Consider the following 14,283-nt stretch of genomic DNA (forward strand, 5'->3'; position numbering starts at 1 on the left):
ACACCTGTGTGGTTTTGTAAGGAGGATCACACTTGTCCATCAGTGAAGACACTGATCAAAGCTGCCCGGCTCCAACTGTAGATTCCTCATGGATCTGGTGCGTGTGTGTACTAAAACTGCATTTATGTTACTTTTTATGAGCACTATGTATTGAGCGATAAGCAGTATATTTGCATTTAGTGATCACCACCTTATGGAACCCATCATTTCCTCAGTTTGTTCAGTAAATCTCTTTGTGGTTTGAAATTTATGCATAAAATGGACAAAAACAACAGAACACGATTGAAAAACATCAAAAGTTACTCTAGCTAGGATGTTGTTTTATTGAAAAACTGGAAATCGGCCCGGAGGCAGAGAGCATGTCCAGATTTTGCAAATTGGATCAGATGAAGAAACTGAGGGACAGTGCATTATTATAAACTTTGTGATTTAGCATTAGTCATCAGGAAGCCCTGGCCTGAAGCATACCTGATTTAAACTTTAATACATTCCCAAATAAACATCATGCTGTATTCACTGAGGCATTTTTCACACCCTGGTCATTGTGGGTCGCTGTTTTACACACGACCAAGAAAGGAAAAGGTAAAATAAATATGTGAGCTAGCAGGGTTCTGGGGCAACATGACAGCAATATAGCAACAGGAACTGAAAATATACTGCATAGAGTATATGAACAATAAGAAGCTGATACATAATGAATGCTGGAGCATCCTCTTTGGCTATTCTGGCCAAGAAAAAGACAAACAAAGCTGCTGCTGGTGTTTATTCCCAGTTAAACTGACATATTTTATTATTTCCATGAGCTAATGTTCAGTCAGTTAGCTAAGCTTTGGCTTTGTGGTTTGCTGGCCTGTCCATTTTTAAAAGTATGACCAGCTGTGTGATGTTGTGTTGGTCCCACGTTGATGATAAGACAGCCCTGACCCGTCGAGGCGTGGACTCCACTCAAAGCTGCGCTGTGGTATCTGCGCCAAGATGTTGAACACCTCCCACAGATGCTCAGATTGGCTGCTTCACCCAGATTTGAATAGCAGGATCAGCACGGCCGACCGTTTTAGGGATAACATTTATCTGTGACATCACACAGAGCTAAGAGTAGAAAACACTGTGAGTAGAAGAGAGTCGAAGCTGAATAGGAGCTATTATTGCTAACACTTCCCTTTGTGAGTGTCTGCTGAAGCACTGATGGAGACAGTTGCAAACTGCTGGACTGCTGCCACGACTGTCGCTCTATATGACTCATCTGTGCATTTTCAACACGTTCTCACTCCCAACTCGTCAAATGTGTGACGCATGGTCAGGCTCCCTCTGCTTCACTTATGGACGCGCAGGGTACCCCCCTGGCGTTGAGAATTGACGTGCAGGGTCCTCCTATTGAATACTATACTGATCCCTAATCGTTGGTGAATGCTGGGTAATGGCACAGCTAGCGACCGGGTGACTTTATTCACCCGCTTCGGCTGTTACCAGTCCATACAATGGGCGTTATTTGCAGAAATCAGTCCCATAGATATGGGCCATCCACCTGCTAGATTGTTCAGAAGGTTGTTATCATCCATCCAGATGGAGGATCACTGACAGGAGCGTGGGAAGACTCCAGAATCCACTCTGGCTGGAATCCGGTGGATACAGCAGTGTTACAGGTAAGACCATTTAAACGGACAGCATTTATAGAATGACTATTAAAAGTCAGCGAGTGTCAATAATGTTAATGTGGTTATGTTAGTAATACAGCGAGTGCTAATATAACAGCTTTAAGATGCATTTGTAGATATTATTACGTGTTTTACCGTCTTTATGGTGCTAGCTTAAAGTTACGGTGTAAACGTTAGCTTATATTGTAGTAAAGCTGTTACTGTTTAAACGATGTTAGCACAGAAATATTAGCTTCTGTCATGACTGATGAAGTTACTAGTTAATAAAGTTTGCAGTAAAGTGATTAATCGCAGCCACAGATTGACAGTAAATATCCAGATTAGCTTCAATTCATCTGTAATAAATATGTGCAAGTTTCAGTGCTTCGTTTAAACTGTATGATACTTATACTGACCCAGGGTCAGTGTAAAATACAATCCTAGCTGTGTGAACAAAGCCTGGCTCTTTTAATCCTGCATGACAAACCTCAAAATGCAGGTTCTTATTGCTCTTTCCTGCTGGCACACCTGTCACACCTGAGAGTCAGCTAGAAACTTACAGTGACGTGGAAAATCATGCAAAGACTGCCAGACTCTGTAATACTGTAAGTGATCAGTGACTCAGGTTAACACTAAACTTTAAACAGTCCCTCTGTGTCTCTGTGTGTGCTGAACATCTGGAATCAGATTGAGTCAGGCTGCATCAGCTGAATCTGTTATTTGTAAATATCAATATTTTTTATTCAGGTGTGGGGATAATATGTAAGACTGCAGTGAAGCGATGTACCAGATTAATCCCTGGCCAAAGGTATTGTACTTAAATCAGACTACTGATCCAGCCACAGCAGCCTTTTGTGAGGTCTGTTTAAAGTAGACTAAAAATGAATTCCAGGTTCCTGAGAGGTGGACTGAGAGCACAGAAACACATGCTCATACATACAGCTGTGGCAAGCTTACATTAATTTTAAATAGATTTGTTACTCTGATGTCTGTCTCTCTGTTAGTCCTCTGACAGACTGGTACCTGTCCAGGTGTGCTCTACCTGTGACTACTGGGACAGGCTCTAGCTCCTGTAATAGAAATGTTCTATTATTCTCATTTAAAGTATTTAAGTGCTTATGCATATGCTTAGTTGTGACACTCTTATAGGCTGTTCAGTGAAAGTTTCTAAAACTAGATGAACTTACTTCAGCATCAGCAGTTTGAGAAAACAACTCCCTTTACAGGTGCTGATAAGGCCAAGGGCACAAAACAGCATAACCATTGATCCGTTAGGTTTCATAGCGAGGCGCGTGAAGTGTGGTAGGATCAGTTTGTAACTTCCTCCCTCTTCCTTGGAATGCATAAAGGAGTGGGAGCACCACTTCTGTGGCAGAGCTGACATGATTGTGAACTGTGATGTTTGATGTGTGTTGGCTCTCCTGTGCGCAGTAATAAATAGCTTGATCACAGCTCTTTCTGTGTTGCAGACTTTATTTACAAACTTCCACGATACCCCCCACCCTCCCACTGTGAACATGAATTGAATATTCAGAAGAAAATGAATGGATAGACTGACATTTGTTTAAATACTTCTAGAAATCTGAGCTATTGGTGTGGTAATATTAGATTATTAATATTATTAGAGCTAGCAATCTTTTTTACTGAATCTCTACTGTGAGTCATGTTACCTGAGATTAATTATATGTTTACCTGTCAGCCTGGACAAATGTGCTGTGTGAAGGATATAAATCAAATCAGATCTTAACTGCTTACATTTAAGGAGCCTGGTCATATTTAATTGTAATATGAACCAATGATTTTTTGATTGCTGATTCTAAGAGAGTCTTTGTGGAAACCCTGTTTGGCTTTTTGTCATTTTAATTCTCTTTTCCATTTTCCAGAACAGTTCTCCACAGTCGCTGTCCACATGGGTCAGTGGGACCAAGCAGCACTCTGCTAATGTGTGGACTCTGACCAGCAACATCCAGCAACATCCAGCAACATCCAGCAAGACCCAGGCAGCGTTTTCTATCTCCCAGCTGGTGTTTTCTGTTTGTGACTGGAGAGTCAGATCTTTGTTGAAGCTGGAGGAACAGCCTCACACTTGCAGAGGTAAGTCAGTTTGTAGAGATCTCTCCCATCTTGACTTTTATGTGCTAGATTTCTTATCTGAAACAGTAATATTTCAGTGACTGCTGCTTATACCACAGGATAATACACGCTACTGATCCCTGATGGGAGAATCATCACCTCTGCCAACAAAGAAGCCTGGTGGATATTTGTTTACAGTCTGATGATGGGACATCATGCTCTGCATCTTCACAGTTTGTCTCTTGATTATTATTCATACACAGTAATGTGAATTATGCTTATATCTACTATAACTGGACCAACCTGGTGCTCTTCATTTATGGAGGCTGTTGAGTCTGAATGTTGGATGTTGTGTATCTCGTGTTCTCTGGGCTTTGTTGTCCTCAGTCTTTTTGCAGGATCAGAAAACAAAACCAGGATGACCGTAAATGTTTCTTCTCCAATTGGATGATGATAAGACCGTGACACGGTATGCCACCTTTAGTCTTGTGATGAAGCAAAGCTCAGGACGAAGTGTGATTAAATGGTACCCACATGTGTGCTGCTGAGAAGGATGTACAAGGGCACCTGCAGCCAAATCCAAGCCTCCTCAGGTTAGTTGTAGTTGCAGAATGCTATAGGACTGAGACAGCTGAGGCATCAAATGTTTGATTAAACGGATGAAAAAGAGAAGTTTCTTCCCTATAATTATCACCAAATTTCCCCTTGTGGGACAATTAAAGGATTATTCTATTCTATTCTATTCTATTCACTTTTTAAAATCTTTAGCAACTTCAAGTCTGTCAGCGTGCTGAGGTCACAGAAACAAGAAAAGCAGCTTCAGACTTCAGAGTGTTATTTACAGTTTTCTGTCATCATGATCTCCCCTGAAGTTTATCACTATTACCCAAGCACTAAGTCAACAATACTGTAATGATGATTCTGACTTTGGTCACTGTTGCATAATATTTTAATAATATACAATTATTTTTTGTAATTCATATTTTTTCTGTTAATCAAAAATTTACTTTGTGAAATTTGTATTTGAGAATGCAGAATGTGACAATATATTTTTGTTCAATATTTAATTTCTTTCAGTTGCAATTGTTAAATGAAAAAAAAATAATTTAGCAAACTAATTTATCAAATATATATATACATATATCTGTATTAGTTTTAATACATTAGTTTGACACCTGTATTAAAAATACCATATTGTATTCATACAGAATCAGTATGGTATCATTGTTTGTCTGATTGCTGAGACTAAGAGCTAGTTTGATCTGTTTAGATCTAAAGTATACAAAGTTGAGCTCTAATATTTCTTCACCCTTGTGTGTGTGATATGTGATTTCCTACATGCTGACAGAGCAGAGCAGAAGTTTGTGCTCACAGATGGTGACGGTGTGGAGAGAAGGTGGTGTTTCCTCAGAAGAACCAGCAGAGTCACCAAGGGCACGAGTCCATCTCACTACCTTGACTTGCTGACTGATGCTCGTCTGCACTGCACAGAGGAAATCAACTGACCGAGGTTTGTCCAGTGACGTGTTATGAAATGTATATTTGTTTTATGCTTACAGATATGTTTTTCTTGACAGAGGCTCTGCAGAGGTTAGACAAAGCAGAGAAAATATGTGCTTTACATTTTACTGATTTACTGGGACATTTGTTGCCTGATGTTCAGCAGGAATGGAGGAATGGAATCAAAGGGAGATGTTTTTGATGTTTTTGTAATGTGAGTAAATCTTCGGTATTATTTATTTGCTTGGTTATTTTAGGAGTGTTTCTGAGTGAGGGAGAGAGGAGTCGTCATCCAGGTAAAGTGATGTGGATCAGTGGACACACTTGTCTCCCCTTTAAAGGAGATACTCTTAGAGAGAGACGATCCGAGTCATCCCTAAATGTTAGCGCTTTCAAATACACAATCATTTTTAAAAGACAAAAACGAACATCCAACTTTGACTGTAATACAATTAAATTTTTGCATGTGTGTTTTCAAACTCTCAGATGGGCAGGATATCAGTCTTGGACTGTCTAACCTGCCGGAGCAGCACTGAATGACCACCACACATGAGCATGTTCCTGCAACATTCAGCAGCTTTGCTTTTGGTAAGTAGAGTTACCTAACTACAGTAACTATAAACACATGATATCCATTTCTAACAGCCTGGTTACTTCCTGTCAGTTTTTTTTAGAAACCATGTGGTCACCTGACCTAACACTGTTTCTTCTTCTTCCCCTTAATGTTGAAGTGTCAAATGTCAAACAGCTGGAGAGGAAACTAAACCAGTGTACTGGGATGTTTCACCAACACGTGCCAGATGCTGTTCCTTCATGGTGACATCACCAGAGACAGCCCCGCCCACCTCAGGACCTCGCCATTGATCATGATGATTATAATGATGACAGCGAGCGGAACTAAGACTGTACAAATCCACGACCAGAATGTTTAGATAGTTTCTAATTATTAATGAATACTGAGAGCCTCTTTCTGTGTTTTGTCTGTTTTGGGTTGTTTTTTTTTTTACTTCATTTGTTACTGACAAAGTTCACCAAACTCACACAGTTTACATTCTGTATGTTTCCATCTTTACCAGCCACACTCTACCTGCATTTAGAAAACAAACCTTAGAAATTGTCGTTTTTCTCTTTTGTAATTTTGTAATTCAGTGAATATACTGCGCTGCTTCCTTTTATTGCATCACACATTGCTTTAAGTTTTTCAGTGTCCAGTTATTTTTTACTGCTGTTTGAATTCACTGTATGTTTGACCCTGTAGACTGTTTGATGGACTGCTTGTCTTCCTGTTTGTAACCGACGCCTGTTTTTGACTAAAGATTTGGATTTCTGACTTTAACACAGCCTCTGCGTGTCCTCCCTTTGTGTCCTCTTCCTCTGTGAATGTGTTGCATGTGTCACAGATTCATTTTATTAACAGCTTTCCCACAGTGAGTTGCATCAGCATTCATTCACAGCACATTCAGAAGGATTCAGATTAATACAGTGATCTTATAGTCAGAATTATCCTGACAGACTGCTACTGTAAATTATCTTTCATCGGGTAAATTTTAAAGCTCAGTATTTCAAAGCAGGAGTTATGAAGAATCATATTGGCATTAGGACTGTAACAATATGTACTAACAAAGTCAAAGTTTTTTAATTATGCTAGAATATTGGAAGACAACCAACTTTTAGTGTTTTCTGTATATTAATTATACTGAAATAGAGATGGTGACCCTAACTGTACAGAAGTATACTAAACAACTGACAATCTAACAGACATTATTGGCCTGAGCCGTCATGCACAGTGAGTCTGATCCTGTGCTGTGAGAGTCTGATAAGCATGTTTCTGGTCAGTTTGGAAGAAATAATATCACAATGTAGATCTTTTTTTCAGTATTCCTTCTCTTTTACAACATAAACTGTGATCAAAGCTACTTCTGTTCACAGCATGTAATAATAGTGACAGTCCAGGGCATTGTGGTCTGTTGAGCTAGGGTTAGGGTTAGGGTTAGCAATTCAGACATATGTAATCAATATTACTCTTGCTGGATATAACAAACACCTAGGAATTCATATTATAATTTGATTTTCATGAAATATTCATGTTCAGTATCAGTCATTTTATATTATAACTACGTATCCACCCAGGCTCATGGTGGGGCAGGGCTCTGTCCCGGGATGCTTGAGTGAAAGGTAATGTACACCTTGACCAGGTATCCAGTCTGTCACAGTTGTTTTCAATATTTGGTTCTAAAATATGAGTGAAAACAAAAATCCAACTAGGATTCTTGCATATGATGGATGAAGTCTTTGACTGTATTGTCCAGCTGATCCATCAAACCCCCAGCAGGTGAACCTTATTCATGACATCGTAACAATGTAAAAAAATTAAACAGCAACAGTCTAAATGTAAAGTGCATTCTAAACTCCTCTTCAATAAATTATTTGGATGTGCAGTGAGTCATTCAGGACTGTAAAACGTGAACTACAGAACCCAGAGTCTTCATCATTAAATCTCTGGTTGCTTCATTTTTCTATCCTATATCAGATACTTTAAAGGTTTTAGTAAAGTTGCATTCTCATGGTGAGGCAAAGTGCTTTATGTGTGTGTGCGTGTGTGTAATGAACGGCTGTAAAAGCCCTTTAATTACAGAACAAAGCGGGGTTTGAGTTCGAGTTACGGCAGACTGTCGCTACTTCTAAACGGAACGCAGCCTTCCTACGGCGGACAGCTAACAACAGGAATCGGACGCGCGGTCTACCCTAGTCCACAGCAACCACCACAGCAACCGCCTAGCATGACTTTAAAAACATATTCTGTCTTCATAACTATCAAAAACGTGAAATGATTTGTAAAGTGTGAAAGTGTTACAGCTGCAGAGATATGGCGGTATCTTTGGAAGCTGTTTGCATAGCTAATAATACACGATGTAACCATGGAGACAGTCAGTCACGTGAGCTAGCGGTGCATGTTTACTACAGTGAATAAGGCGATTGTGTGCACAGCGTCCACGCGCTGCAGAGGGTAAAGACATTACTTCAATATTGTTTTATATTTAAATATATTTGCCTTCTGTTGACCATCACCTCAGGTTCACCATTACAGTTTCAGCATACAAATGCACACTGTCTAAATGTGAACACATTCAAAAAAATCTTGTCTCAGAAATAACCACAGCTGTTCATGTTTGTCATTAGAGTTTTATTTGTAAGAAAATTGTGAACTTCAAATTGTTTATCAAGTCAAAGAACATTTGACACGTCTGAGTCATTCCTTTGCCCTGTGAGAGCTGGAATAAATATATATCCTGACAATTACAGTTGAAACAATAGAGACAGGTAGAAATGGGATCAGATTCATCTTTGCTTAGTCAGACACGTCCTGTGTTGGCCTTAACCCAAATTTCCCTCGGGGTCAACCTTCAGGATCAATAAAGTTTTATTGAATTGAATTGAATCTTATTAAATAACAAACAATAGCACGATCCGTGTGATTTTGCATCCATTTCCAAATTGTAGTCAAGCAGCCCAGTCTCATAAATAGGTAACAGAAATGTCTCAAATGTAGACGTGTACAGTCTAGTGTAAGCATTAAAAGACCATAAAGGAAACACTACTATTTATGTGAAACTAATTGTAATAAAAAATGAACAGGTGCTTTACAGATTTAAAAGAAAGAATCTGAAAACAACACTTTTTTGGTCTAAGTGGTCAAAGTAGAAAACAGAACTGATGTTCAAGAACAAACCGTAGCTGCACTGATATTACACATCTCAATTGTTGTGGTGAACAGACATGTTGCTTTTAAAACCACATGCAGTATGTGACCATGACTGTCCACTGAGACCATAAACGCCACTTCGCTGAAGTCTTCTTCTTCTTCTTCTTCTTCTTGCCATCAAAATGGAAGCAGAAAGAGCACGGGCTGCTTTGATCTACAGAAAGGAAAAAGCAGAACATCTGAGCTGAAACCATTAAGATAGAAACAATCACTCAATGCAGTCTCTCACGTAGCTTAGCCTGTTACAACTGTTGATACAAGCTCAGTACAGTTAACACAGTGTCAGGGAACTCCAGTGTGGGAACTAGTGGCTTTAGGTTTGTAGTCATTTAACTTTCATCCATTCATTCATTTAATTCAGGAGGAAGAAATGTTAGGTTGGTGCAGCCTGGTTACATGCATTTGGTCCCATGCTGTCTTTCACTAAATGACTTGGTTCACTTTATGGCTGGGCTGTATGTGGGGTTATATCATGTGGGGTTATTTGGGCAGGAGTACCTGTTCTCTGTTAGGCTTAGAAAGTTTCTCCATAAGCAGAGGTTCTAACTCTTTTAGCTTTTAGCACATCTGTAGCTGTGCAGGCTGACAGGTTTTTGGTGGCTCTTTTTACCCCACACTGGTTGTGAGTGTGTAAATAGCCCCACTAGTTCTTTTGGGTTGCAGTTAACTTGGGAGGAAGGGGTGGGTCTGCCAGGACTAGATGAATAAAAATGATCTGGGATACATAAATTTCATAATGCATGCATATATCTCTATCAATTAAACCCGGCCTGAGGGCTGCCATTTTTACATTCAGTTATTTCTCTTAGAAATGCTGAATCTAAATAATGAATGTGTTACAGTCAAACTGACACTGGTCAGTGTAAATGGCTCATTGGGACATAGAAACCTTTAAATTAAATACCATCACCTGATATCGAGTGTCAAACAACATCAAAGCTGTAAAATCTGTTTACAGTCAGAATTTACAAAAACTATGATTGTAAATAAATTCAAACAAGTGAGCTTTTCTCTTTGTGCTGAATATCAACACTGTGACTTCTTAGACTGTAAGTTTTACTTCAGCACAGTTGTAGAAGCCGTCACTCCAAATGTCTTTTGATAACAAGAAAAAAAATACCTTGTCAGTACACGGCCTGAAGTTCTTCTCCAAACATCTTCTGCCATTGGCTTTGTCTGCTGGTTTGAAGACAATAAACCACAAAAAAGATGATTTAGTCACTTTGTCTGCATCATGCAGCTCGAATGTGTTGTGCAACGATGTTAAATAGCCGTCGTTATCCCTCTGCTGTGTCAGTAGGATTGTACTGTACAGCATCTCATTGATATGTGAGGAATGCTTATGTAACACGATAACAGACGTCTGGTCTTACATCATTAAAATATAACGGGCAGGAGATATTTAGATATTTTTATATTTATATTTATATTACATTTTATAGCTGACAGATATTACTAAATAGATAGAATTTACTAAATGGTTGAAAACATGAAAAATATGTCCATAATCACAAATGACCATGAGAGCCAGTAGAATTAATTCAACTACACACTCAAAAGATGTCCTTAAATGCTCTTTAAGTGGCAGAACAAATGAACAAACAGTTAATCGCTTACTTGAGATGAAATCTGCTCAGCTACTTTGAAAACAGCTTCTAACTGGTTCCTCCTTTAACAGGATGACTGCTCAGGGGTAAGGCCATCATGCAGTACAGCAACCTTTATGGTTCTGCTTTGATTCACCAGGAACTATTAGGGAAACCTTTCAGCGCCTCCTGTGAAAGACACAGGGATAAACACAAACATTTATTAACATGTTCCACAGTCTTCCAGTTTGATTTTCTCATCCTGTGGACAACAACGTACAAAGATGCAGGTTTATTGTTAACTTTTGTAAGGTTTCTTTACTGAACATATCCAGCTGCAGCTCCACTGTGATCCTGAACTGGATAAGCACTTAAGAAAATGTGTCAATAAATGGAAATACATCAGCTTACTATATTTATCCAAACAGACGGGACCAATAATGCTTCACTGAGTTAGAGACTTTAACAGTCTCTTCTATGTAAGAATGTCTCGTGCTGATGGACCTGCAAACTTGACAACAAAGGTTTTTCAGACTACATGTAGCTGTCCTCTATGTCAGCTCACACATTTACATTCATGTCACACTTATTTCTGCTTTCCCATTTTTAACATTATTACTTACATTTTGATTAGATACCTTGATTTTGTAAATGATGAGATTACATAATTGGAATACAATTCAATATAATTCATGTATCCAATTCAAGGTCGCGGGAGGATGAAGCCGCCAGCTGATACAGGACAAAGGCAGGCTGCCAGTTATCGCAGGGGTAAGACAATAAGTGTAACAGAAAATCCACTTAAATGTTTGATATTTCTAATAATAATCATAATTATGACTATTATTTGAAATATTATTTAAAGGTTTCTTTATAAATACATTTCAATTTTTTTATAACCACTAGAATATAAACCTGCACTGTTTCAGATTCTGACCTCTGACCTCAGTGACCAGGCTGTGTCCTCACTGCAGCTCCCTCTTGGAAGTACGTCTGCTTCTTGTCTTCCCCCAGTGATGACCGCCTGCCCTTAATATCACGTACTGTACCTGAGGAACAAAAAAGGACAAACACTTGCCTTCATTTAAGAAGTACATTCATACAGAGATAATCTATGGAAACACACTAGTTCACCCTTTGGGAGGAATCAGTTCCTGTGAAACATTTCTGTAAATCAACATCGTGGAGAATGAAATGAGTTCTTCAGGTGACTCAGCAGTCCCACACTGACAAATGAAACTTCTGTGGAAGAAGAATCTGGATTTTTTTGATTTCCAATCCAGTTAAACTATTAAGGATTAAGCAACAGTGCTCATCTTTGCTCTTCTGAAATCTGTGTTAAACAACAAACATAAATTAGTAACAAAAATACAGCTGAGTAAAGGCTTTACAAACCACCAGCAGCCATAATGCTAAATTTTAATCTTCAAATGTTTCTGAGCCGTCTTCAACCTGCTTTTAACACAGAAAAGTCCCACAGTCAATGCAGCCTGACTCAATCTGATTCCAGATGTTCAGCACACACAGAGACACAGAGGGACTGTTTAAAGTTTAGTGTTAACCTGAGTCACTGATCATTTACAGTATTACAGAGTCTGGCAGTCTTTGCATGATGTTCCACGTCACTGTAAGTTTCTAGCTGACTCTCAGGTGTGACAGGTGTGCCAGCAGGAAAGAGTAATAAGAACCTGCATCCTGAGGTTTGTCATGCAGGATTAAAAGAGCCAGGCTTTGTTCACACAGCTAGGATTGTATTTTACACTGACCCTGGGTCAGTATAAGTATCATACAGTTTAAACGAAGCACTGAAACTTGCACATATTTATTACAGATGAATTGAAGCTAATCGGGATATTTACTGTCAATCTGTAGCTGCGATTAATCACTTTACTGGAAACTTTATTAACTAGTAACTTCATCAGTCATGACAGAAGCTAATATTTCTGTCCCAACATCGTTTAAACAGTAACAGCTTTACTACAATATAAGCTAACGTTTACACCGTAACTTTAAGCTAGCACCATAAAGACGGTAAAACACGTAATAATATCTACAAATGCATCTTAAAGCTGTTATATCAGCACTCCGTGTATTACTAACATAACCACATTAACATTATTGACACTCGCTGACTTTTAATAGTCATTCTATAAATGCTGTCCGTTTAAATGGTCTTACCTGTAACACTGCTGTATCCACCGGATTCCAGCCAGAGTGGATTCTGGAGTCTTCCCACGCTCCTGTCACTGATCCTCCATCTGGATGGATGATAACAAGCTTCTGAACAATCTAGCAGGTGGATGGCCCACATCTATGGGACTGATTTCTGCTAATAACGCCCATTGTATGGACTGATAACAGCCGAAGCGGGTGAATAAAGTCACCCGGTCGCTAGCTGTGCCATTACCCAGCATACACCTCTCCCTCCATAAATGCAATAAACGATACAAAAGTAATGGCCTATAATTAATTTATCTGCTGTATCTGCTGTTTCTCGGGTAGTTGTTTACATTATATAATATATTGTGTTCAGTACACGTCACTATGTGATTTTGGAAATATATAAATATACGGACAACAGGCTCTTCCGCGGAAATCTCTTGTCGTCAATAAACAACGATTAGGGATCTGTATAGGATTCAATAGGAGGACCCTGCACGTCAATTCTCGACGCCAGGGGGGTACCCTGCGCGTCGATAAGTGAAGCAGAGGGAGCCTGACCATGCGTCACACATTTGACGAGTTGGGAGTGAGAACGTGTTGGCATTTTTAAACCATATGTCTCGGCTCCGGTGGGGCTCTGTGTCAGCGTGCTGTGGCTCACGGAGCACCCAGGGGTGCTGCTCGTCGGCAGGATAAATGGGTTGTTTTTTTGGAGAGCTGGAGGGTCCAGATGGAGCTCAGAAATGTGGAGAGAAGCCACAAAGTTTTGGTTGTGATGATGATGAGGGCTGTGGACCAAAGACGAACACCTGCACGAGTAAACAGCCCAACACGGGCCAATCAGATTTAATGAACTCCCAGTTAAAAGGTAAATATTTATCAGTTTAGCAGGAAGTTTCACACATAATAAGCAAAATGTGTTATGAGGTCGTTTTTTTTTTTTTGAACACAGGCTGGTCACACAAATGGTTACTTTATTGATAAAATATGTTTCAATAGGAGTCAAGACTCTTTAGTAAGGATGTGTCTCCATGGGAACGATGGAAAATTTGTCTTTTACCCAAACAACAAAACTTTTCTAAACTTGAGCATTTCTTAATGATAATTAATATAAAGATGTAACTAATGCTAACCCCTCCAACCTCCAAACATTCATTTTGTGCACAAAGACACCAATCAGCACATGTGAGACCGGTCTGATGGAAAATAGTGTTCAGGACCATGAAACAGAGGATCGTGAGCTGCTGTAAACTGGTACAGTCATTTAGGCTGAGGTGTGTGTGTGTGTGTGTGTGTGTGTTTTGTTTCACTGATTTCGGTTCACTGTGTGATGTGATGTTGGTGAAACACATTTACAAAATCTTACAGATCCAGACATGAAGACAGGCCTGTGGATGGGCTGCAGTCCCACCGTCTGTGGGTCCCACATGGCCTTCAGGCCAGGGCCAAACACAAAACTCAACGCCACTGCCAACCTCCACCGTCTGCTACGTCTCCGTGACCAGCTTATGAATGTGAATGTGTGTGTGTGTGTGTGTGACAAAAATGTGTTATTGTGTCAATC

General features: G+C 39.5%; 1 long non-coding RNA gene across 3 annotated transcripts; it reads right to left on the reverse strand.

Moving 5' to 3' along the window:
- Positions 1-8,401: 8,401 nt before the first annotated feature.
- On the reverse strand, positions 8,402-13,038 carry LOC134625630 (uncharacterized). 3 transcript variants are annotated; one of them, XR_010093745.1, is made up of 5 exons: positions 12,735-13,038; positions 11,501-11,605; positions 10,588-10,745; positions 10,091-10,149; positions 8,402-9,124 (listed from the first exon to the last, which is right to left on the reverse strand). It is a non-coding gene; the product is annotated as an uncharacterized LOC134625630 (long non-coding RNA). The 3 variants fall into 3 exon arrangements; XR_010093746.1 differs by having other exon boundaries at positions 10,091-10,146; positions 11,494-11,605; XR_010093744.1 differs by having other exon boundaries at positions 11,494-11,605.
- Between the last annotated feature and the right edge of the window lie 1,245 nt (positions 13,039-14,283).

Source organism: Pelmatolapia mariae, linkage group LG4 (assembly GCF_036321145.2).
Source record: "Pelmatolapia mariae isolate MD_Pm_ZW linkage group LG4, Pm_UMD_F_2, whole genome shotgun sequence".
In the NCBI taxonomy this organism is placed as follows: Eukaryota; Metazoa; Chordata; class Actinopteri; order Cichliformes; family Cichlidae; genus Pelmatolapia; species Pelmatolapia mariae.